Genomic DNA, 27,686 nt, shown 5'->3' on the forward strand with positions numbered 1-27,686 from the left:
TTAGCTGCAATTTACAATGAAGACAACATGATGAGATAATAGAAATTTGCAAAATAATGACATACCTCAGCAAAATATTCCTCCTCCTAAAATCCATTTTTGTACACAAAAAAATACAATAGAAAAGAGCCCTGCTAAAGCGGAGCTTGCAAATGGTGGTCTATTATGTGATACAAAAGTTTATTGTCTCCCCCTTGTCCCTCCAATCAACAGCCTATTGTTTGGCATCTTAAGTAAAAATGACTCAAATGCAGGACGGCATAATGATCTCCATTCTGCTGATGGAGACAGAGTAGTCAAAACTGTATCAGCACCGAACCCTGGACTCTGCCCCTTGAAGTTAGGCCCGAAAGGTAATTTACAATGCAAGGAAGGTGGGGGAACTGGCTTTGTTTTTCACTGAGCAAAGCTTGGAGCGCTTAGTAACGAAGGGCAGCTAAGCAAGGGCTGCTAATGAAATATGATGTACCGCATTTGTTTTCATCTGCTTAGGCAAATTAACCAGCCTTCAGAGCGTTAGACAACACTTTTTCTCCTTTATCACATCAAACAGCACCACTGGGGGATGGTAGAAGAGAGAAAATAAGAGCTGGAGGGAGTGTGTATGAGGGGAGGGGGGTGAGAGACCCCGCGATTCTTAATAAACGACTGAGGCCTCAAAACGTAGTGACCTCTAAAGGCATTAGAGGGACAGCGCGGAACCGCACTCCCCGCTCAGAACCTGCCACTGTTTGGAATTAGCATGTTCGTTCACAGCCTTCATTTAAAAAGAATAAAAGGGGAGAGAGAGAGAAAAAAAACAATTAAGTGGAACCTTGCTCTAATCTCATCCTGCCCATTTAGCCTTTCCCTCTGTGATGAGCAAGGGAGGCCAATATCAGCATGCTACCATTCTGCTTTAATTAAGAAAGACACAAACAGTGGGGCTGTGAATTAAAGATGTAACAACGCATTACCCTGATTAATTCGAGCCTCATGTTGGATTAATAACTGTAACAAAGAACAAAAGGAAATTGTTAAGCGAAATTGCAACCTCTTAGGCCAGGCAAAGGTCAAATCAAAGGATTTGAATTTCATCCGGACTTCACTTAATCAATTCCTTAGCAGGACCATATGTATGTTTTGAAAGCTCCCCATTGTAGCCGGCTGATCAAACCTAAAAAAACTACACAGTGTTAATTTCTAACAGATTCTACCTTACTTCAAGTAGAAACTTAATTAGCGCAGATGACTAACGGATAATGGGAGATATTCCCTGCAGATTTTCAGCTTTATAAAAGTTTTGTTTTAAAATAATGATGTGAAAATGATTTCTTTATACAGAGCTGTTAACTGGCGTGTTGAAACTCAAAACGCAAAGTTCTGCTTGTTCCACCAAAAAAGCAGGGATTGGGAGGGGTAGTGGGACACTCCGGTAGCGCCAAATTTATACTTGCAAACAGTTATCACTATTGATTGCAGCAATTCACACAAGCAGTGAACATTGTCCCGCTCGCTCACCTCTAATATGACTTACTACCTTGTGCCAACGTCTGGATACAGAGTGGCACTGCCAGTCACTAAAAGCACCAGCAAACCCGCCTCTCACCTCCCTACTAAGTCTCTGGCAGATTGCACTAGGCAGGGACAGGCCAAAGCGTGCATCACTATTTTACATAGCCGAGCATTGAATCACATTTTAATTTTTAATTTGATCTGTTTCCTGGTCTCAGGGGATGACATAATTACTATTTAAAATGTAGATTAATTAACAATATCAATCTTCTCTGTTTAATGGATCCGCGCTGACTTTTCTTTCTGATAGGCGCTCTAGCACTGACATGGGAAGGTGCTGTGGAGTACTCATTGCGGGGTAATGCCGCCGGTGAGTTGCAGAGTCCGTTTGGAAACACAGGCATATATCCTTCCAAGCCAATCTTTAAAACAATATCGGGAAAACAAAGACAGATTATTACCTAAATTCCTCCTTTATAGAAACATCTGGGGTCCACGTGTGGGAAGCGCTAATGAAGAGTTTCCTGACTGAACTGGGTTCCGAGTGATGTCCAGGCTCTCACATATAGCCTTAGAAAACAAATGCTTCCTTTTATTTTCTGATACAATTCCAGCATTCCCACCAGATCCTAAAATGCAGCTCCCAACATGTTTATTTATTGAACTTGTTGCTGAGGATGGGGCGGGGGTGAGGTCGGGAGGGTCATGTCATAAAAATGCCCCCAAAGAGATGGGGACAATGTCTAGCAAGGACAAAAAAGGCAGTCTGCATATTTTGCACTTAGCATGACAAAACCTGGTTCCAAAAAATAAAGTAACTAAACCAGAAGGTTTGACAACCATAAGGTTGATCTCTGTGCAATTCTACAGTGAATAAACTCAGCAGAGGCTTGAATACATATCTGTTTGCTGATTGGTATATATGTACCAAGTATTATGTTAAGCATGACCAAATTAAGTCACTAAAGAATGAATGATAGCGCTCCCAACGAAACAAAGAGGTCAAGTTAATTTAAATTTGATGTGATCTAAATTGACTCCGGAAGAATTCAGTACTCTACATCTTGCTATTGCAAGTTAACTGTGTTCTGTTTCAGATATATTGGGGAGCCAGTCATGATAACAGCTGCACGTTAAAAACGTAGGTGTCCTTAACTTTGTAGTGAGGTACAACGGTGTGCTCAGAGCCTCTGTAAAGGTATGAATGTGTGATAAAGTTTCATCACCTGCCAGTCAACCTATTGTTCTTTCAACCACATTTACTGGAATGATATGGGTTTGAACCTCAGGATTTTCAAATCATTAAAGGAACCATGTGCTATTCAAACTCAAATTGCTTTGTAATTTAGAATGCATCTGAATTAAAAGGCAGTTTGTGAATAGTCTTTCAAATCAATTACAAAAAAGACTGACTTTCTACACAAAGTCAATTGTATGGGCCTTGCATTTTACAAGAAGCTCGAGTCACTTAAGAATAATTATACCAACTTGGCACACCAATCATCACCTCATTGGTTTATGGCTACTGCTAACTTTCCTCCTCAGAGAGTAGTAAGGCACAAACCACAGTTAAGACTGCAAATTGCCTTACAATTGAGCTAGAGTGCTACTGTGCATGGCCTTCCAACCTCATTCTGCAGTTAGCAGCCTGAGTGGGGACACTCTTGCCTCTGAATCACAAAGTTCTGAGTTTAAGATTCCCTCCCCCAGAGACTGGAGCGTAAAATATACGGTTAACATGTCAATGCAATATGAAGAGAGCTCATGCTTTTCAGATGAAACCTAAAACATTCTCTGTAACAATTAGAAGTGCCCAAGACAATCTTTCAAAGAAGAGGCTGAGTTCTTCTGTTGTGCTGGCCAATAGTTATCCATCAACTAACAAGACTCATACAGATTATCTGTTCACTTATTTCGTTTGAACTTTTTGTGTAAATTGCTGCATGCATAGCAATTTATAAGTTTTCAATGTTTCAGCAGTGAGGGCACTTCGCAAGTTTTTCACTGGCTATAAAAGGAGTTTTGTGAGAGCCAGAGTTTGTGACATAAATGCAAATCTTCCCTTTCTTTGCTGCATCTTTTGCACTTTGTACTGGACTGGATTCAGATTGCAAACTATGAAATGCAGTGACCTACACCACATTGACCTGACTGCAGCCCACACCCACTAACCCAAATGCCCCACCTCCAGCCCACCTCTATGAAAACCACATTCTTGAAGGGACTGGACCCCAATTCCAGATACCTGCCTCAAAATTCAAAGCACAAAGCAGTTTTGCAAGATAGGGGCCCAATCACCTGATGACTAAAGTGAGGAACATTATTCTCCAAGGGTGGTGAGACTTCTAGAATTGTAGGAGAGGGTTGTTGGAAATGCCACTGTTGAATATATTTAAGGATGGGATAGACAGATTTGGGTCTGTCGGGGAAGAGACAATAGAAACAAGAATTTTGGATTCGTCTGTTACTGACGAACCAGATTAAATGCATCTTCATCAGTGATTTGGGACCACAAGCTACCCCAACAAGATGTTCAGGAATAACAGAGAAGGAGATGGGGGATAAATTATCCCGAAGAGGTGATGTTGCCAGTAACATTTTCAGTCCTCGTTGTTATTATTGCAAGGTAATTCATCTAATGATGCATAATTTTAGAGCTTCTTTTAGCTGCAGTACAAAACAGTCACCGAGGGGCTCCAAATCTAGTGAGAAATTATGAAATGCAATGCAATGTCAGTTTGGTGCCAATTTTAAATGTGTGTTGGGTTGGGACAAGTTTTTAACAGCAGAATTGCAACAGACCTGGGAAAGTCGCACTACTTTAAGGTTGCATTTTTAATTTGCAACAGCTGAAAAATCTGAACAAACCGGAATTCACAGCTGCAGTGTGAATGGGGCTTTGGAGAGATTGCGTCAAACAGTCAGAATCTTTTACCCTAATAGCAACTCCGCTGGAAATGTTTTGAATGGATCTTAATGAAAAGTTTGTTTCAGTTAACCCCAACCACATTTGTTTTAGGAAAGAAGTAAGATTGCACAAGCTGAAACTTTTAGAACTGAAATGTACAACAGTACAAGTTTTATAAATGCATGTGTTAACAAGACAAATTGTCATGGTTCTGCATCTGTAAAGGACGAGTGATAATTTCATTTAATAATATAGGTAAAGAGTCAATCAGGTCAGACATTACTAGGATATAGTGGAACACTAAATAAATACCTGGAAGCTCCAAAATCTGTTGTTCTTTTGTTTCAGTTAACTAATCCCTTCTAATGATGACATACAAACTATCCTGTGGCATCCAAAGGAACTTATCTGTGTAGCCATACAAGACAAGCTGTTATAAAATAGTTATACAAACTACACTTAATCTCAGATTTACCTGTTCAAGCTGTGATCTGTAAATTCTAATAATATTCAATGACAGGGATTTCATTGTGCAGTTGTTTAATTACCCAATTCTACAAATCTCGGATTATGCTAATCTTGTGTGTTTTGGTCAAATTACAAACATTGGTGGAAGTTCCAAGGAAAGGCAAGAAAAGGAGCTAAGCTCCATCCCTAAATAAAAAGAGACTGCATAATGATAACAAAGGGATAAACTTGATGTCTAAACTATACTGCACAATGCATTGTGTTTACACGTGTATGGGTGATTTTGAATACAATCATTCATTATAGTTTTATTTCCTTTGTTTAATTGGGCACTCATGAAAGGAGTTATTGCTAAGATGTCCATTATGTCTGGCACTCCATCTGTTACTGGTTTCAAATGCTTTAAGTAAACAATTTGCTTGAAAGCTTACCTTATGAAAGCTGACTCAAGGCACAATGCTGCTATTGATTTGGAGAGTACTCAGTTAATTTCTAACAATTACAATTAAGTTTTATGTCAAACAACAGCATGCAGAATATCAATAGCTGTTGGACAGCTGACTAATGGCTGGAGGACACATGGGGGGCTCCAGTCAAGAGGTACAAAAGGTTCAGTGAGGAAGGACAAGAGATCCGATAATAAAACTATAGAAGGGAAGATGAATTGTACATATAGACCGAATGAAGGAGATCAAGAAGCAATTAAAAAGGGAAACGTAGAATGCAGAATCCAAAGAAAAATAAACACATTTAACACTGCAGTAGGAAATATCCACTCCATAGTCTGGCATTTGAATGTCAACATGAGTGGGTGGCAAAGTGCACTAACGTCATTGAGTGCAAATGGCATTATTTGAACATGTACAGTCATAGACAAGGTGATACAATTATGAGAAAAGGCCATAACCTATTCAACTTACCCTGTTACTTAGGTGCACATATTGGATTGTAAATAGCTGTAATTGGATTCAGCATTACCAGTGGCATTGGGCTCAAGAACAGCGATGATCAGGGACACAACACAGAACCAATGGGGAAACTCACATAGATATGTACCCCTTGCTCAGACCTGGATAAAGATACATCTGGAGCAGATTGTGTTAACTTACCAGTGACTTGGAGTATTTCCTATTAAGATTTAGTTCATAATTAGAAGGGGTTCTCTCATAGTATATGGATGCTCAGCTTTATAACAACCAAAATAACTAGATATCTTCTCAGCCATGTTTCAGTCATCATATCTCACCTCTCTTTGCCAGAACAATGATTGAGCAGCACTGAGTATTGAGCCCCTTGAGGAAATATAGCCTTTTTCAGTTTTTCCACCAAGTGGTCAACTATTGTCCAACCTAAATTTATTAATTAAGGCTTACATCTTATTTATTTAGCTACTTGACTATGCCTATTTGACAGCTAAATCAAATTGTGTTCTTATGTGATATTCAACCCTACATATCTAGCAGAAAAAGCTGGATAGCAATCAATCCTGGAACCCTGTGTGGATGATTCCCTGCCCCAGTGATACTGAACCAAATTGCAATGACCCCTGTGCCATGCAAGTTGAGGTGAAATCTCCTCTAATAACCAAACTGGGGACTCCCATGCCTATATAATCCAGCACTAGGATATGTGAAATCAACCATTACGGTGTCCATTCAACCATTAACCTTGTCCTTGCTGCTCCCAATGTGATTGACCTTGCTGGGCAACAAAATGATTTGGTAGACCTTACACCAACCGTGTTAGGAATGACTGATGATTCAATGTATCAGTTAATGTAATGGAAGTGTCACTGTCTAGTAATTAGGAGGCACATCCTAATGTTTTTAAACCATTGGTTCACATCCCATTACAGCAGCTGGTAGAATTTCAATGGTAAATAGAACATGAAACATCAGAACTCTTCTGAAAAAGTGCGATACTAGGCGCCAAACGTTAACTCTGTTATTGGATTAGATTAGATTAGATTACAGTGTGGAAACAGGCCCTTCGGCCCAACAAGTCCGCACCGACCCGCCGAAGCGAAACCCACCCATACCCCTACATTTACCCCTTACCTAACACTACGGGCAATTTAGTATGGCCAATTCAGCTAACCTGCACATCTTTGGACTGTGGGAGGAAACCAGAGCACCCGGAGGAAACCCACGCAGACACGGGGAGAACGTGCAAACTCCACACAGTCAGTCGCCTGAGTCGGGAATTGAACCTGGGTCTCTGGCGCTGCGAGGCAGCAGTGCTAACCACTGTGCCACCGTGCCACCCACAAATTCTCTCCACAGATGCTACCAGACCTGCTGAGTTTCTCCAGCACATTTTGCGTTTTTTATTTCATATTTCCAGCATTCACAGGGAAGGAAATCTGCCTACCTTAGCTGGTCTGGTCTAGTTTTGACTCTACACCTGTTGCAATGTGATTGTGACCATGTAAGTAGTGGGTTTTGAAGGATTTGTCAAAGGACCCTTGGTGAATTTCTGCAGTCATCTGATATCTGACAGACACTGCTGCTACTGTAGGTTGGTCGTGGAGGGAGTGAATATTTGTGCATGTGGTGCCAATCAAGTGAGTTTGCTTTGTCCTGGATGGTGTCAAGTTCCTTGAGTGTTGTTGGAGCTGCAGTCATCCAAGCAAGTAAGTGGGGTGACTTTTATCATACTCCTGACTTGAATTCTCAATGAATCCTCTTGTTATCAATATCTATGGATGCATCACAATTTGGCATGGCAGCTGTTCTTCCCAATACCACATGAAACTACAGAGTTGTGAACACAGCCCAATCCATCACACAAACCAGCTTTTCATCTGTTGACTCCATCTCCCGCTGCCTCAGGAAAAGAATCAACATAATCAAAACCCCCAGGTGAAAGTGAGGACTGCAGGTGCTGAAGATTTAGAGTCAAAGAGTGTGGTGCTGGAAAAGCACAGCAGGTCAGGCAGCATCCCAGAAGCAGGAGAATCGATGTTTTGGGCAAAAGCCCTTCTTCAGGAAATTAAGGGCTTTTGCCCGAAACGTCCATAATCAAAACCCCTCCCACCCTGGCTATACACTTTTTCATCCTCTCCTATCAGGCAGAAGATATAAAAGTTTGAATGCACATACAAATAGATTCAAAAACAGCTTCTTCCCTGCTGTTGTCAGACTTTTGAACAGACTTCTCGAATGTTAATTTTGATCTCTATCATTGCAACCTCAGCAGCTGTCACACTGTGCTTTGTACTCTGTTCTGCTGCCTTAATGCACTTTGTGTGGTACGATCTACCTGTAGAGCACACAAAACAACACTTTTCACTGTATCTCAGTACACGTGACAACAATAAATCAATCAATTACCGTTGACAAGAAACTGAAGTGGATGAGCCATATAAATACAGTGACTACCAGAACAGGTCAGAGGTTAGAAATCCTGCAGCAAGTACTACACCTCCTGATTTCTCCAAAGCCCATCTATCATTGACAAGACACAAGAAAGGAGCACTCCCCACTTGCCTGGATGAGTGTAGCTTGATTCATAGGAACGGAATGTTAATATTCTCTGAATACTTAACTGACTGTTGTTTATTGTGAATGAAAAACATGCACCGTACTCAGCTTCCTTTAGCCCTCCATAGATGAAAACCCTTAGATGTAGATATTATTGTCATGTGTACTCAAGTACATAGAGTACAGTGAAAAGTTTTTAATGTCACCACATACAGTGTCATCTTAGGTATAAGTATAAAAACTTAAGAATAAGGTAGAAAGAAATAAGGAATAAAGTTAAATATTACAGTCCTTCTTAGTATTAAGTTGAAAAACATAAATAAATAAAGTTAAAAGGTTTAACTTTACAGGCTTTCTAAATAGCTTAGCCTTGCTGGGACCATACTTCCTACAAGGGCTCGATCTCCTCCACTTTGGCAAGTTTTCTTTATGGTGGCTCAATCTTCCCTTCTCTTGTCATTGCTGCAGATGTCAGGGGGACTTCCATCTCCGCATTGGGCTCGCTCCTGGGATCTCGGACTGCCAAAGCTAGGATCCAGGCACCGTCCAGGCCAGGCCTTGGCCTCACCTTCGGTCCACACGCTAATCCTCAGTCTCATCTTCGGTCAGCACTCTGGGCATCAGGAACTCACCAAGAGTCCTGGGTCAGGCCTCCAGCCACTGCCTCGCACTGGACATCTAGCCGACCGCCCCATTCAGCGAGTCCAATACTACCACTGCCGCCACTCTCCAGAAGTTAGGAAAAAGAACTGAAAATAAATGCTAAAACTAAAACACAAAATAAAAAGCAGAAAGGGAAGAAGAATAGCAAATGGAGTGGATGAGCTTATTCTGCAGCGATGCAAGGTACTACTCCTGGCTAATTGTTTTTCAATCCATGGCTGTTTTGTTTCCAATTGCTGTCTGACTTTTCATACAGCAATAGTTCTTATTCAGTTCATTATGAGGTCAATCCAACCTTGCCTTCAGTAGATATTGGAAAATTCTCCATTGTTACCTTGCCAGCCTACAATAAAACTTCTAATCTGAGTGTTTTGTCCTCACTGCCAAGTTTAAGTCTTGTGCGTTGGACATATATTTTGAAACCACAGAGAGTCATTCTGATCTTCTCAGCTCAACTAGCTGATAGAAATACAAAGATCTACAACATCATTTTATTAACCAAGTGTTCTACACATCTCTTTGATCTGAAAGTAGCTTTTGATCACAGGTTTAAACACATGCAATAAACATGGCTGGTGTTGACTCAGTTCAATTTTTCCAGGCTTTACTCCATATTCCTTGACAAATACCTAATAATGTCCTGTTGATATCAGGCATCAAAGGGCATCAGTTCCAGGATGTTCATTTTGTTTAATGAACTATGTAAGAACTTAGCCATTTGTCCGAATTTAGCCATTGGCGACGTGAGCATGTACATCTGTGCGAGTGCTTTTGTGTCTAGTCAGCACTGATGGCATAAATACCAGAACTAAAAGCAAGCTTGTTGTACTTATTGATAGCAACAAAATACAGAGAGAAGTCGGGAGAGAAAATTCTAAGAAGTATGAGTGAAGTTCATAAGCTAGATATGCAGCTGGGAAAATAAACAAAACATCAACATTGATGGAAATGTAGATCTGCATAGTTATAGAAGGCATTGAAAAAGAAGGCAATGTGGAAAATTATGAGCACTGAGCAACATTCCCTCTTATTTTCCTTTGCTGTGCATGAGTTATTTGTCCCATGTGCAGTGAGTAGCGACACAGCTTAGAGGGAACATTGATAAATGGGGAAAATCCTATGTTGACAAAGAGGTCTTCACTAACCAGCAGTATGGCTCAACAAATAGAAGAGGTGCTTCCCAGAAAAGAAGGAATGTATATTTCACAGGACAACCACCCTAGCCAATTTTGAGGTGGAGCAATTGTTATTATATAAAATAATAGAATCCCTACAGTATGGAAGTCATTCAGCCCAACAAGTCCACCCCTCTGAAGAGCATCCCAGCCAGACCCACCTATCTTTGTAACCCTGCATTTCCAAAGGCTAACCCATCTAGCCTGCACATCCTTGTACACTATGGGCAATTTAACATGGCCAATCCACATTACTTGCACATCTTTGGACTGTGGGAGGAAACCCATGCAGACACAGGGAGAATATGCAAGCACCGCCCAGGCCATGGTGCTTGTCCTGAGAAATACACATTCTTTCTTTTCTAGGAAGCACCTTTTCTATTTGTGGGGCCATACTGCTGGTTAATGAAGACCTCTTAGTCACGGTAGAATGTTCCCCATGTGTCAATATTCCCTCTAAGCTGTGCCACCACATGGGAAAAATAGCTCATGCACAGCAAAGGAAAAGACATGATTGGTGGTAAGTGTAGCATGCTATGAGGCAGGAGTGCTAACCACTGAGCCACTTTACCATCCATATAGGAAAATACAACATCTAATAAGCACACAGCAAGCTCCCCACACAGCAGTGGGATAAATTAGAAAATAAGCCTTTGTGTGACATTGACTAATACAGAAATTTTTATCCAGGGGAATGGGAAGATCACCAAACCTGCCTCTCCCCAAACTCTATTGCCAGCCACTCACCTTTGATTGATGCCATTTTTATATCCTTCTGAGAAGAATTATGGGACCTATTTTGAACTTTGTATCTTAAAGTTGGTACCAGTACGGCATTCTCTCACTAACACGTTGAGGTGACAGACAAGATTTGGCACTCAGGGTGTGGGGCTTGAACCCACCACTATTCATATGAAAAGATGTTTCCACTGGCCTAAAGCTGCGAAAGCACTGTATCTGAGTCTCAAAGAAACAGAAAGATACATTGAGTTAGTTATTCAGTCTCAAATGGACAAGTCTTCATATGGTACTCCATCTGACACACCTTCAACCCAAGAAAATCCCTCCACAAAGCCAGGTTACAGGAGGAAAACTTAGGAAATGATGCTATGGATCACTATGTAGCAATTTGTGGTTACATGATGCATGACAGATTGTACATTGCAATATAGTGGCCCGCATTGCTGCACTGCCTGCTAGTACGCACTGTCACTATGTTAATGAAGATTTTGTCACAACAAAACACAGGAACTTCGCCCAACCATTTTATCTCATATTTTACAAAAAAAATGCACAGAGTAATTTCCATCCATTATATCTAAATGTTTGGAGCAAATTTGCCATGCGGGTGGTTGAAGCAAAGACATTAGTAATGTTGAAAATGACGCTGTTTGCTGGATGGAACAGTGGGATGCAAGAGGAATAAGCTTTGACATGCAAAATGGCCTTTTCCATATCTTCTGACTTCTCTTAAATGAAAATAATAATATTTGCCTTTATGCAGCACCTTGTCACATCAAAACAACTGAAAACTCTCCAAACAAATTATTTCGGAATTGAAAGGATTACTGATAGGCAAAAAAAAGTGTAATCCTTTAAAAGGATGAATAATATCACACAAACATTTGTAAGTTGAAAACTGGAGAAGGCTGTTTAGCCTATCGAACCTGTTCCATCTTTCAACCAAGTCTGTCGATGACCTTGACTTTTTTTAATGTCATTAATTGAAAGGGTAATGTTAATAAGAACGGGTTCCAAAGCTCACCACCCTCTGTGTGAAGTACTTACCATGTGTATCCCCCTTAAACTTTCCACCTCTCACCTTGAAAGCGTGACCTCTCATTATTGAATCCTTCACCCTGGGAAAAAGCTTGTCTCTATCCACCCTGTCTATACTCTTCATGATTTTGTAAACCTCAATCAGGTCCCCCCCTCGATCTCCTTTTTTCTAATGAAAATAAACCTAACGTACTCAACCTTTCTTCATAGCTAGCACCTTCCATACCAGGCAACATCCTCGTAAACTTTCTCTGCACCCTCTCCAAAGCATCCACATCCTTTTGGTAAAGTGGTGCCCAGAACTGTACACAGTATTCTAAATTCGGCCAAACCAATGTCTTGTACAATTTTGACATGACTTGCCAGAATACCCTGTCCAATGAAGGCAAGCATACTATATGCCTTCTTGACCCTCTATCCACCTGTGCAGCAATCTTCAGGGTACAATGGACCTGCACTCCCATATCTCTCTGCCCATCAACTTTTCCCAAGGCTCTTCCGTTCATTGTATAATTCACTCTAGAATTAGTCTTGCCTAAATGCATCACCTTACATTTTTCTGGATTGAAAACCATCTGCCACTTTTCCGCCCAACTCTCCAGTCTATCTATATCCTCCTATTCTCTGACAGTCCCTTATGCTTTCTGCTGCTCCTCCAATCTTTGTGTCATCTGCAAAATTGCTGATCATACCAACAGTGCCCTCTTCCAGATCATTTATGTATATTACAAACAACAGTGGCCCCAACACTGACCCCTGTGGAACACCACTGGTTACCTTTCTCCATTTTGAGAAACTTCCTTCAACTGAAACAAACAGCTAAGGTGATGCCTTAGGGCCACATTGAGTTTTTAATCCATATTGTGAGGGTTCGGTCTTGGGTTGTACCTTAAATCCACAGGCACTCAGAGGGAGGCAAGGCTGTTTCAAATAGACAATTAGAAATATGACAAGCCATTCTCTCTATGGTGGAAACCGAGGCCACAGTCTGTACTGGAGGTGGAGAATGTGAGACTTTTTAAAAATATTTATTGATGCAATATCACGGTCAAGATCCACATTAGTTGCCTATTTCTTAAACCAAATAGTTTGCTCGGCCATTTTTGAGGGCAGCTTAAGAAACAAGCACATTTGTGTGGATCTGGAGTCATATGTAGGCCCAACCAGGTAAAACAGCAGATTTCCTTCCCTAAAGGAACAGTAGTGAAGTAGATGTGTTTGTACAATAATCACATAGTTTCATGGTCACCATTGCTGAGACTAGCTTTCACATACAACTGTGTTAATTGAATTTAAATTCTGCCAGCTCCAATGTGTTTTGAACCAGTGTCCTCAGAATATTAGCCACTGATGTAACAACATTACCACTATGCCAATACTTTCCGCCTTATGTCTGCATAACTTGAAAACAAACCTGTGACAATAATCTTTCAACTCACAAATATGGATCAGGTTCCCTAGAAATGAAAGCCATTAGTGTTGGTTCATTAAAAAGTAAATTTAATATTTTGAGGAAATAACATTTGGATTACAGATATGAGTAACTTGAGTAATGGTGGATAGTAAGTGTAGCATGCTAGTGTGGAACAGTTGACTTTGGGTCAATGGCTATGGGCCTTTCCTCATCCCATGAACTAGGTCTGTTTTAGACTCATTAATACAGATTGATTGCTGTGATTGGCCAACAACTTCATTATCATGCATCATGCAACCAAGAGGATGATAGGAGATAAACTAAGTCAACTTTCGTTTTTATCATCTAAGTTAATACAAGCTTGCTAGCTCCTCTCTAAACACATAAATAACACCAGTGCTTCAGCAGAGGCTCACTGATGAGGTTACCTAGTACGGTGACAAAACACCTGAAAATGAAACATCCAACTCAGCGAGCAAACTTAAATCCAGAACCTCAACCTGAGATACAAATCTTCTCAAAAGCTCCCCTCTTCATAGCTGCTCTTAAAAAGGAGTTAGCAACACCATCTCTTAAATGTGGACAACAAATGGCTAAATCTACTTAGAATTGCAAAGATTCATTCATATTAGTTTCTGCAAAGATCTGTTAATAGCAGGTAATCCTCAACAACCTGTGGTTAAGCTGGAATGCTGTCTTCCCGGAATCATATTTCTCTTCATTCCAAAGTCCCGAGCACATTCTATTTTCTGACAGTGCCATGCAATATTGGTAGAGTGCTGCATTGTTGGAGGTGCTGTCTTCCAGATTTCCAGAAGCCCCAAGGTCCTCTCAGGTAGATGTAAAAGATCCCATGGAATTAAAAGGTAAAAGTAAAAGGTGAAGTTCCAGAGGACCAAAGGGCTGCTCTCTCATGACAGAGAGAGAGAGAGAGAGAGAGATGATTGGTGGTGAGTTTAACCTGAGGGAAGAGGTTAAGAAGGCAGGACCTTCACGGTGACCTCAGCTGGAATGAGAATTGAACCCACGCTATTGGCATCAAAAGACAACTATAGGAGCCTCTAGCATAGCATGTTTGAAGACTTGCTGGGGATTTTCCCCTGGTGTCCAGACCAACCCTTATCACATATCCAATATTAACCAACAATACTAAAACGGATTACCTGGTCATTTACTCATTGTTGCTTGTGGGATATGTGAACAAATTGGTTTCTACTTGCTTACATTGCAACAATGACTGTGGTACTTGAAAAGTAAAGGGAAGTATTTTAACCCTGTGAGAAGAGGGGTGTATACATACAATGCATTTCTTTCTTTCTCTCTGTCTATGTGCCAGTCTTTCTTATTGAGATTGCAAGCATGCAAGGTGTGGCCTATAGCTCAGCAACTGGTGGCTAAGATGTCCCACTGGCACCTTTAGAAAAAGCAGCTCAAGTGTTTACAGACAGTGTCAAAGTGGGAACAGCCCCACAAAAGTGCGTGTGCTAATTATCCGACAGACTTGTCATTCACAACTGCATTGTTTCCTTCACGATATACTTCAGAATGTACCAATTTTTTTTACCACTGACTCATTTCTAATCAGTATCTATAATAATTATTGTTTTTAACTAAGTGTGTCTACTCCTTTCATCTGTCTGGAGCTAAAGCAGTCAAAATGAAACAGCCCAGGAAGAGATATGATTGACAGTTCTGTCACCCAACTGTCCTCCACCACCCAATCTAACCTTGATTTGAAACTTTCTGGGTGACATCTGTTACATTGTAAAGCAAGTGTTTGCAATTTTCTTCTCTCAAAAAAACTGAGGTAAAATAAACCCTGACACCATTGTAATGATTAAGTGGGAGCCATAGAATGGCCATTTGCATACAGAATAATCAGCACTGAACAAGCACATTGTGACATAAATGCACACTTGCCAACCTTTTCATTATAAAAATAGGTAGGAGGATTTCTGCCACTCCAAAAGCTCTGCATACATAGTACATGACATCTTTGCACCCAGAGAATTATTTCTAGAGGTCTTAAAGAGACAGAACTGTGTTTGGAAAGGACTGTCATTTATATAACATCTTCACATTTTCAGGACACCCAAAGTACTGTCCAGCCGAATTAAGAAATGTTGATTGGACTCACTGTTGTAATACTTGCTTTCCTACTGGCCTATAAAAAACATGGATTTTTTTAAAAGAATTAATCATTTATTGGATGTTCCCCAGTTGCCTTGATAAGGTGATGGCCTGCCTCTTTCTATGCAGCACTTGGACACAATAGTGCGGCTCAGTAAGCAAGGACAATTAAGAGTCAATTAAGAATCAACAATATCAGAGCGGGATGGGAATTTTATATATATGCTGGATGAGATGGGGACAACTTTCTTTCCAAAAGAGCATTAGTTGAACTATTTGGAATTTCACGACAATGCAAAAGCATTTTAGTTTTGCAGAAACAGCCTTTTTCAGCTTCGGGCATCTGGGTTCCATACCTTTAGTCTTAGTTTCCAAGTCTCTCTAACCATTATAGCGTCTGAAGAAATGAAATTGAGCGAGAGGTAAATGTCAGCTGGTCCATCAAGCCTCCAGCATGCAATGGGGGCACCTTGTCCCACTCTATTTATAAAATATTTTTCAACCTTAGTTCTGTGTGTGTGCGCCCCATCCTTCTGCCTCTAGTCCAACCATCCAGGTCTTCCAACCATGATGGTTCCCCATTGTTGAATGTGCTTTCTCAATCTTGACACAAGCTGTGTCCTTCCCCATCTTCAAGTGCTTCCTTAAAAATCCTTTGGATTGTATTTTGGCTACTTCACTGGTTCAGTGCCCATTCCAGCTTAGAGCACCCAGCACGTTGTCATTTGGAATTTGTGCTCGAATGTCTTGTAGACTATCACTGTTGGGGCTGGCATGGTGACTCAGTGTTTAGCACTGCTGCCTCACAGCGCCAGGGATCCGCGTTCGATTCCAGCCTTGGGCGGCTTTCTGTGTGGAGTTTGCACATTCTCCCAGTGTCTGCGTGGATTTGCTCTGGTTTGCTCCCACAGTCCAAAGATGCGCAGGTCAGGTGAATTGGCCATGGGAAATACAGGGCTATAGGATGGGGTGATTGGGTGGGTGGGCGGGCGGGGGTGTCTGGATGGGATGCTCTTCACAGGGGCGGTGTGGACTCAGTGGGCCGAATGGCCTGACAAAAGGACTTCACCGGACAAAGGAGCAGCGCTGCAAAACTTGTGATTTCAAATAAAGCTGTTGGACCATAAGCAGGTGTCCTGTGACTTCTGAGCCTGACACAAGGGTGAGCAACCTGTATTTTCCACTGTGTACTCTTGAGTTAGGAGGCTTTTGTTTTAAAGATCTTTTCTCCAAGATTTATTCCCTTCCCTATTTCCTTTCTTGAAGGCACTAACTCTTTCACCTTCCCAGCTAAATCCCTTAATAGGGACAGCCGCCTTAGCAACAGCCAACTGGTTGGCTCGGGGAATGTGACCCTGGGTCACAGGTTACTGAAATGGGTCAACCCTGTTTTCCAGTCAGTTGATATGACTGCCATGTCTTAAAGCCTGATAGAATTTTCATTGACTAGGAGCTCCAATTAACCAAAATCATGTATGGAATGAGCTATCAGAGGAAGTGGTGGAGGCTGGTACATTACAACGTTTAAAAGGCACCTGAATGGGTATATGAATACAAAGTGTTTCGAAATATGTAGGCCAAATGTGACTAGACTAATTCAGGATATCTTGCTGGCATGGATGAGTTGCACCATTTCTGTACTGTATAGCTCTACGATTCTAAACAAAAGGTGTTGCTGTTGATTTTTAAGGAAACACTTAAAGATTTAAATTTTGCTTCAAAAGTTCTTTCAGAAGAGTGCTTTCTTGGGGGGTATAACCAAATCAGAAATTGATGCAGAACCAAAGTAGGTGGTGGAATAAGTGGCTAAAGGTTTAAGGAGACTCTTACAGAAGGAGATAATAGTTGAAAAATTTAGTGAGGGAGTTTTGCAGCTTTGTGCCCAGGTGTGCACCAATGGTCAGACAAAGAAAGTCAGTGTACAACAGGAGATCATAACTGAGGAAGGCAAAGTACTTGAAGAGTTGTAGAACTGGAGGAATTTAGTGCAACAGGGTGGAACGTGTCCATAAAGGGATTTGAACACATTGGTGAGAAATTTACATTTATCAACATTGGTCTCCTTCCTATCGGAAAGATGTTGTGAAACTAGAAAGGGTTCAGAAAAAATTTACAAGGATGTTACCAGGGTTGGAGGATCTGAGCTACATTGAGAGGCTGAATAGACTGGGGCTGTTTTCCCTGGATATCGGAGGCTGAGGGGTGACCTTATAGAGGTTTTCAAAATTATTAGGGGCATGGATAGGATAAATAGACAAAGTCTTTTCCCTGGGGTCGGGGAGTCCAGAACTAGAGGGCATAAGTTTAGGGTGAGAGGGGAAAGATATAAAAGAGACCTAAGGGATAACTTTTTCACGCAGAGGGTGGTACGTGTATGGAATGAGCTGCTAGAGGATGTAGTGGAGGCTGGTACAATTGCAACATTTAAGAGGCATTTGGATGGGTATATGAATAGGAAGGGTTTGGAGGGATATGGGCCGGGTGTTGGCAGGTGGGACTAGATTGGGTTGGGATATCTAGTCGGCATGGACGGGTTGGACCGAAGGGTCTGTTTCCATGCTGTACATCTCTATGACTCGATGACTCTAATGTCATTTATAGACTCCCAGTAGGAACAATTACAAAGCAGACCCACCACCAAAGCAGTTAGCACCACTATCGGTGATAATATATGACCTCAAGGTTCAATTTTTTTTCTGAAAAGGCATAAACCAAACTCCTATCTAGTTGCTGTGCTAGAAGTACAGGGATTTCTCTTGGTGTCAACACCACCAATCACAGATTACCTGGTGACAGCTGTAAAGTAGGATAATTGCCCTTGCAACAACAGTTACTGCACTTAAAAAAACAATTCAGTGTTTGTGACATTCTGAGGGTGTTGTCCCTGAAATGCAATTAGACAAAGTTTTATTAAATGAACAATGTTCTCCATAACTTCCAGCAGCCACCTGGATGCAGGGAGCAGTTAAAACAGGGAGCCAGGTGATGACTGCAGGAATAAGCGAAATACATAGGATAATATGGAAGAAAATTTCCCGAAAACAGTGGTCTCCAACACATAAATCATGATCGACTGATCAATCACAGATCTTTTATGGATGATCTCACTGCCCAGCCCTGTTCCCAAGCCACACACGAATTGATTGCCACGGTGCTGCATGACTTCTACTTCTAGAAGCCACACGGTTGGAGAAAAGTGCATCGTGTTTTTAATGGGGTTTTGGCAACGTCTTGCATTGTGTGCCAGTTTGGTCCAGGTGGACTATCATTGCAGGCTAACCTAAGTTCTGTAGTGGCAATACGAGCAAATGAATAAGAAATATACCAGGAACTGATGTGTGAAGTCAAGCTATTACATTTCCCAAGGCAGTGGTGGCAGGGTCGGCAGGGTTTCACTCCTGAGCCCAGGGCTCGGCCACTCATGGCTAATGCGGCGAGTTCTGCCACTCCACACAGTTCCATCATTGCTGTTCCAGCTCAGGTACGTTTTGTTTTGGTTGCTCTGGGGCCTCCTCTTGATGCCCTCCTGTGGGTCATCGGGGGGTTCCCTGTATCTCCATCCCCGCTCCATCTCGGTTGGCGGTACTGGAAGATGAGCCAGGATCCAGTCAGTCAATTCAAAGCCAGGCACCCTTGATCAACCCAGAGCCAGGCACCCCATTGGTTGACTTGGAGTCAGGAAGAGACGAGATTAGGGTTGTGCAGGAAAAGCGCAGGTCAAGCAGCATCCGAGGAGCAGGAAAATCAATGAAACCTTGATTTTCCTGCACCTCAGATGCTGCCTGACCTGCTGTGCTTTTCCAGCACCACTCTAATCTTGACTCTGATCTCCAGCATCTGTAGTCCTCACTTTTGCCTTGGAGTCAGGAACCCGTCAGTCAATTCGGAGCCAAGACCCCATTGGTCGACCCAAAGCCAGGACTCCATTGGTCAATTCAGAGCCAGGAGCTATTGGTCAGCCCGGAGTCAGGACCCCATTGGTCAACCTGGAGCCAGGAGTCCATCGGTCAATTCAGAGCCAGGAGTCCATTGGTTGACCTGGAGCCAGGAGACTGTCGGTCAATTCAGAGCCAAGACCTCATTGGTCGACTTGGAGCCTGGACCCCATTGGTTGACTGGGAGTCAGGAACCCACTGGTCAATTCAGAGCGGGGACCCCATTGGTCGACCTGGAACCAGGATGCAATTGGTCAGCCAGGAGCCCGTCAATCAATTCAGAGCCAGGATCCCATTAGTCAACCTGGAGCAGGACCCAATTGGTCAACCTGGAGCCAGTAGCCCAGTCAATATCCTGCTGGTCAATTTGGAGCCAGGACCCTATTGATCGATCTGAAGCCAAGATTCCATCGGTCAGTTCAGAGCCAGGATCCTATTGGTCGACTTGGAGCCAGGAACCCCTCGGTCAATTCAGAGCCAGATACCTGTCTGTCAATTTGGAGGCAGGACCCCATTAGTTGATGTCCAGTGTCAGAGGAGATGAGGGATTGGTGAAGTGCGATTGTCTCCAGTTTGGAGATGGTGGATGTGGGAGCAATAATGTTGGTGGCAGCAGGAAAGAAGCACAATGCCAGGACATCAGGAACGATGTCAGCCAGCAGCGACTTGGGGAGCAGAGAAGGTGAAATCTACGAAGAGGGAAAGATGAACTTTTGAAGCTTTAGTAATATCAATTTAATATTAATTTATTCAGTAATTTGTTCTGTAATCCAAGATGGCGCAGGAACAAGGCGACGTTATCCATTTTCCACACTGCCTAGGTACAAGTGACAATATTAAATAAATCTAAATCTACTAGAGATATAGGAGGCCATTCAAGCCCATCATGTCTATCCAAACTCTCTGCAAGCGCAGTTCAGCCAATCCCCCTTCTCTGTCCGTTCTCTGTAGATGTGCATCTAAGAGATGCATGCAGGATGAAGAAAGGTTGTGGGGAACACTACCGTGTCCAAATCCGAGCAACCCAAGTTGCCCCGGAAACAAATTGAGCCCTCAGAAGTGACCCTGTGCCTCTAAACTTGAAAGCCGCAGCAATATTCCGAATATTCCAGAGGCACGAATCCAGAGCCAGGCCTCCAACATGACATAATGTACCACAGGGTGTGGCAATAATGAGGAGGTTTACAAATAACCCAAAATGGTACAACTACCACCCAAAATGGGAAACTTTAATTTCTGTTCACAACTGTAAAAGAGAGTTTTCCTTAAATTTCACCCACAAATATGGATAAGTATAAGAGATAATTTGGAATGACACCACACATCAGCAAATTCAAGGGCAGTTTTCCCCTAAACAATATGCTTCAGACAAAAAGGTCAATGAGCTGAAAGCTATTTTAAAAGCTCATTTGTCACTTATTCTAAACCAGCAGCAAACCTGCATGAAAGCATAATTTCATATTTGTCATCTTCTGGCAAAGTCATGAATAAAACAACAACAGGGGTTGCTGACTGTTTTTTCAAAGACTTAAGGATAAACAGGAAATACTGTGGGCATTTCAGAGCATGTCACTCGGTGCTTCCTCCATAGAAAGGTGAATCAAAACTTAGTCCAAAGATGTCTTTTAGCAACTACAGCAGGACTTGAAGGACTGTGAATGCTCCTCACTGCAGTTCGATGAATCCATTGACATGACTGACAGCCCAAATGATTGTTTTTATGCACCTGGTTTTTAGGATCAGAACTAAAGAGGGTCTTCTCACCCTTTTCCCCTTAAAGAGTGAGCAAGGGGTGAGGATATCTACAACAAATTCAAACGTTACTGGAGAGAAACAGTTCATTAATGAAACAAGCTTCCATCACCAACTGATGCACGCTCGGCACAGGTCCAGGCATTGTTGCATTTTGCAGAACTGATCCTGATTTCCCCGATCCTGTCAATTACTATTGTATCAGCCAACCACAAGCACTAACGAGTAAAGTTGAGGACTGTTCTCACGTAATGAAAATTGTTATTAAGATTATAAACTTCATTTGAGCAAGAGCCCTTCAGCACTGCTTTTTTAAAAAAAATCCTTAATCAACGGACTCAATGCTGCATAGAGTGAATTAATCCTCCATGCTGATGTGAGATGGTTAAGTCAAGGGAAGGTCCAGCAAGGATTTTTTTGATCTGATGCCTGAAATTGACACGTCACTTAAATCAAGTGTGCAGGGAGCTGTCAGGCAACATGTAGTTGCTCGACTTCAGACTCCTTACAGACCATAATGTCAGAACGGAACAAGCTGAACTATCAACTGCAGGGAAATGACAGAGACTTTGTAACATTTGCTCAATGCTTTGAATGCATTCAAATTAAAACTGAGTCTGTGATAAATAAAACACTGCAACACTTCGAGTCTGGAGAAAATACTAGAGGAAACAAAATCAAAGACAAAGAGAAAGGTTCCAATCACCAAAACTTCTGAGGAAGTTCGCAGGCAGTTTCAGGAATTAGAACCAAATGGAACAAATCACCACGTTTGTCTCGAATCCATTCCTTCAAGTAAATATTAGTGGGTTGGCTACCAAATTCCATCAGCTGTTTGATTTACAAAGGATTGGAGTTGATATGGAAATAATTACTATGCAAAATGATATTGAGTCGCAAGCTCAAGGGACAGTGATTTATGGTGATTCGTACACAGACAAAAATTTGTTTTCATCATCGTGTGCTCTTAAAGTGAAAGCTTACTTTGACTCCATATACCTCTGAGAGACAGTGCTCTTCCGGATAAAGATAATCAAGTATTGAAATGCCACTCGGATACTTATTTGATGGACTGTACATGCAAAGTTGTCTCAAACTACGACCCAGACTTCAAGGCACTGACAGATAACGTACGGTCACAAGTCACTGTACAGTAGAGGATAAGAAGTGGACAAAATGAATAATTATACAGGCTTGGATTTAGATTTATGTAGCACTAAAATTAAACTGTTTATTGTATATTTTCTTAACTCCTAAATTGCCCTTAAATTCAAAACGTGATTGTGTGCTTAAAACGATTGGAGACCACCGCTCGAATGGTTAAAAATAGAAAACAGCGTTTACATGGGACAGACAACAGGAAGAACACAGTGTAACAGGGAGAAAAGAAAGCAGACAGCCAGAGTGAACATTTTCACTAAGAGGTGAGCCAGACATGATGGGCCAAATGGCCTCCTTCTGTGCAGTAACAATTTCTTTGAATCTATGCTGAAGCCTCATTCACTCTCCCACATTCCCCTTCGGTTTTCTCTGTATTACCTGCCTGCTTTATCTTTGCAGCCTGCAAAATATTCAATCCTTCAGCATTTTCATGAGCAGTTAAAAACTGAAGAAATAAATTTAAGCCACTTGCCATGAAACAGCCCATGGGTTTAACCTTCTCCGACACTCCTTCAAGAAAAAAACACGGGAAATGTTAGGAGCAGGTGAGGTCCTGATCCCGACTCAGCTGAGTGAGAGAGAGATCACAGTCTAACAATACCCTTGTATTAACGGACAACTTGTATTTGGACACAAACTTGAGTGCAGGAAAACGTCCCCAAGTACTTCACACTTTGCGGGGCGGCACAAAGAGAAATTCTTTTATTCAACCACTGTTTCAGTCACAGGCCAGTGCAATGTTGGATTTCAAATTATACCCTTCTCCCTGCTCTGGCTGTCTGTTGTGGCTCTGTGAAAAGCATGCCTGGCTTTGATTTTCCAAAGTTGTGCGTTTAAGACCCTCTCCAGAGATTTTGAAAGCACAATCCAGGCTAACCCTGCAGGGATGGGGTGTTGTACTATTGGAGGTGATGTCTTGTGAATGAGACGCTAAACTGAGGCCCCACACAGCCTCTCAAGTGGAACTGAAATATCCCATTGCACTATTTTTAAAAACAAAGCAGTATCTTGGCCAATATTCATCTCGCAACCAACGTCACAATCAAAAATGATTAGCAAACTCATTACCACATTCCAGTCTGTGGGACCTTGCTATGTACAAATTGGCCTCTGTGTTCCCTAAATTGCAACAGTGAATACACTTCAAAAGGATGCATTGTCCTTTGGGACATGCTGAGATCATGAAAGTAACTGTAAAATTGCAAAGCCGTCAATCTTCCATTCTTTCAACCTTTCATTCTCAGACTCACCATAACATATCTCAGTGTGTTCCCCAGTCCTCGTAAATGCCCAGCTTCCAGTAATGCTCAGATGCTAAGTTTGGGACAATGTCTCTAAGTCAAACTAATGTGAGATAAGAGACAAATAAACAGAAAAACTCCTCGGAGGAGAAAGTGAGGACTGCAGATGCTGGAGGTCAGAGTTGAGAGTGTGGGGCTGGAAAAGCACAGCAGGTCAGGGAGCATCCGTGTAGTTGATGAAGGGCTTATGCCAGAAATGCCGATTTCTCCTGCTCCTCAGATGCTACCTGACCTGCTGTGCTTTTCCAGCACCACACTCTCAACCCTGACTAACTCTTCAGTCTTGCCAACAGTGTTTAGTTTTTTTTAGAATAGATTACAGTGTGGAAACAGGCCCTTCGGCCCAACAAGTCCACACCGACCCGCCGAAGCGAAACCCACCCATACCCCTACATTTACCCCTTACCTAACACTACGGGCAATTTAGCATGGCCAATTCACCTAACCTGCACATCTTTGGACTGTGGGAGGAAACCGTAGCACCCGGAGGAAACCCACGCAGACACGGGGAGAACGTGCAAACTCCACACAGTCAGTCGCCTGAGTCGGGAATTGAACCCGGGTCTCTGGCGCTGCGAGGCAGCAGTGCTAACCACTGTGCCACTGTGCCGCCCACCAACGGGAGTAACTCTGTTCATTCTACCTGAGCCCAGATTACAACAGAATGTCCAAGCATAACCAACAGTGGGAGAAAGTTTCCAATACATAGACAGCTCTTTCACCCTCCAACTCATTATACACTTTCATATCTGAAATGTAACAAACTCAAAAAGCATTAGAAAGAGAATGACTAGATATCTCTACGGGGCAAGGTTAAGAGAGTGGGACTAGTTGTGTTATTCTTGCAGAGGAACAGAATGGACACAAGAGGCCAAATAAGCTTCTATGGTGGTGTTGTAGATGTTTTATGATTCTAGGAAACAATATGCAAACAACAACAACTTGCATTTATATTGACCCTTTAGATTCCGAGTCACAGAGATGTACAGCATGGAAACAGACCCTTTGGTCCAACCCAATCTAGTCCCACCTGCCAGCACCCAGCCCATATCCCTCCAAACCCTTCCTATTCATATACCCATCCAAATGCCTCATAAATGTTGCAATTGTACCAGCCTCCACCACATCCTCTGGCAGCTCATTCCATTCACCCTCTGTGTGAAAAGTTGTCCCGTAGGTCTCTTTTATATCCTTCCCCTCTCACCCTAAACCTATGCCCTCTAATTCTGGACTCCTCGGTCCCAGGGAAAAGACTTTGCCTATTTATCTTATCCATGCCCCTCATAAATTTTGTAAACCTCTATAAGGTCACCCCTCAGTCACCAACGCTCCAGGGGAAACAGCCCCATCCTGTTCAGCCTCTCCCTATATTTCAAATCCTCCAACCCTGGCAACATCCTTGTAAATCTTTTCTGAACCCTTTCAAGTTTCACAACATCTTTCTGATAGGAAGGAGACCAGAATTGCACACAATATTCCAACAGTGGCCTAACCAATGTCCTGTACAGCCGCAACATGACCTCCCAACTCCTGTACTCAACACTCTGACCAATAAAGGAAAGCATATCAAACACTTTCTTCACTATCCTATCTGCCTGGGACCCACTTTCAAGGAGCTCCAAGGTCTTTTTGTTCAGTAATAAGACTCCTGAAATCAGATCAGAAGACAGAGGAGCAGAAATTAGGCCATTCAGCCGATTGAGTCATTCAATTGTGGCCACTGAGTTTCTTAACCTTATTCTCCCTGTAACTCTTAATCCCCTGAGCAATCAAGAACCTACCTATCCCTGTCCGAAATCTACTCAATGACCTGGCCTCCACAGCCTTCTGTGGCAATGGATTCCACAGATTCTCCACTCTCTGGTTAAAGACATTTCTCCTCATCTCCATTCTAAAGGGTCTTCCCTTTACTCTAAGGCTGTGCCCTCAGGTCCTAATCTCTTCTGCCAATGGAAACAAATCTTCCCAATGTCCATCTATCCAGGCTGTTCAGTAGTCTGTAAGTTTCAATCAGATCTCCCTTCATCCTTCTCAACTCCATCGAGTATAGATCCAGAGTGCTCAAATGTTCCTCATATGTTCAGCCTTTCATTTCTGGGATCATTCTCATGAACCTCCTTTAACCATTGAGCCACCATGTTACTCCAAAATGGATGAAGCAAGACCGTGTAGGGTTTGAAGAAAAGGATCAGAGTTTTTAAATTGATTTAGTGCCTTCAAATCAATTAGGCAAGGCCAATGTGAAGCTCCTGCAGAACCAGAGCTGCAGCCTTTTCAAGCTGGGCCAACAGTTATGATCACATGAGGTTCCTTTGTACAGTTCTCTCAGCACATTTTGGAACCGTCTGCCTAGTGTTATCTTATTGCTGCACTTTGAACAGCAAAAAAAAACAGAATCATCATAAACAAAATGTCAAATTCAGAAAAACATTCGCCTGTATTTTAAATGTGGAATTCAGCGTCTAAACCCCAACACCTGCTGCTATAATTACACAAGATAAATCTTGCAAACTGCGCTACAAAGCATGCATATAATTTCACCCACCGGTCTAGCTGGGGGAATCTGATGCTTTGTCTTCAAACCAGACACAATTCTACAACCAGTCTGAATATCATTTGAAGGATTAATACCTGCCATTTATGCCTTATTAACTCGTTCGCTCCTGGTTACCACTGTGAAGTTGTCTCCCATTGCTCGCCTGCCACATTTACAATGCCATCTGGTGCCCACCGTGACTGATCCAGAAAATGTCCCCAAATGGCCGCTTTAGCCATGAATGATTCGGGCACTTGGGGTTCAAATTTTTACCTCAAAAAGAGGTGGATATCTTGGGCTTGCTGTAGTGCACTAGTGAGGCTCAGTGCAAGCTGGAAGAACTGCATCTCATTTTCCACTTGGGGACCTTGCACGACTCAAAATATTGAGTGCAATAATTCTAGTGTTTGAACACCTTCTTCCATGTCCTTTACCAAGCCCCACACCCCTGATTCTGTCATCACATGGGCTGCCTTAATCACAATCAACTCATTCTCCCCTACTCATGGTCCCTATTACCAGCTTTTCTTGCACACTGTTATCCATTCCTCTGTCTGTTCAACTACTGTTCTTTCTCTCTGGACTCCACCTCCACTTACAGTTTTCTCATTTACCGCCATCATCTGCAACTCCACCTTCCCCCCGCCTCCCCCCCACCCCCACTCCCTATCTTCAGCATACACATCACCCCTTCCTAGCTACAATCAGTTCTGAAGAATGGTGACTGGAATGGAGATCCTGTTTTCTCTCCACAGACCTGCTGACTTTCTCCAGAAAGTCTTTGTCTCAGATATCCAGCATCTACAGTTCCTCGATTTATGAGAGAGGAGAGTGTAACTTGTCTCTTTCTGTGCATTATATTTAATGCACTTCCAAAGCAAAGAAAATAATCACCTATTGGCTATTTGATGCCCAGTGAAATAGAGACAATCCCGCCATTTCCATTCCTTCTGCTGCATTCCTCATTTTTCCCTTCAACCTTCCTAGTGGCTCTTTGTGACATCCAAACCGTGACTGATAAACTTACTACATTTAACATATACAAATACAAGGTTGTTGAATTTCATGAGACCAGTTGCTGTACAGTTGCTGGCTGCCTCAGCAAGATCAGCCATATTTGGAGTCTGAATTATACGGACGGAAAGATTTTCCATACATTCACAGAGAATACATTGAAAACCAAGGCACAAGATGCACATTCTAAACATGGGCTCATTCTACCTTCTACAAATAAAATCTTACATATGATCAGCAGGTGCTTTATTATATGCAACCTCATCTCACCGAAAGTTTAAACCCAACCCCCAAGATTTGACTCTTTTCGTCCTTAGGAGCCAACCTTGTCTCAGTGATCTTGCCATGGAGTACAAAAGTTATGATATCAAACACCACACCATTGACGTGAGCATATAGCATCAGCTGACACTCCAGTTCATTTCTGACAGCATGCAGCACTGTTGCCTTTCATATCAGCCATTAGACCACGGC

General features: G+C 42.2%; 1 protein-coding gene across 3 annotated transcripts in view; it reads right to left on the reverse strand.

The window, feature by feature from the left end:
- Positions 1–27,686, reverse strand: part of sox5 (SRY-box transcription factor 5) — a 375,057-nt gene that overhangs the window by 279,808 nt on the left and 67,563 nt on the right. The gene's annotated exons all lie outside the window — the stretch shown is intronic.

The sequence above is a fragment of the Chiloscyllium plagiosum genome, unplaced genomic scaffold (genome assembly GCF_037043375.1).
Source record: "Chiloscyllium plagiosum isolate Xiang-an unplaced genomic scaffold, Cpla_swu_hap1 HiC_scaffold_23, whole genome shotgun sequence".
In the NCBI taxonomy this organism is placed as follows: Eukaryota; Metazoa; Chordata; class Chondrichthyes; order Orectolobiformes; family Hemiscylliidae; genus Chiloscyllium; species Chiloscyllium plagiosum.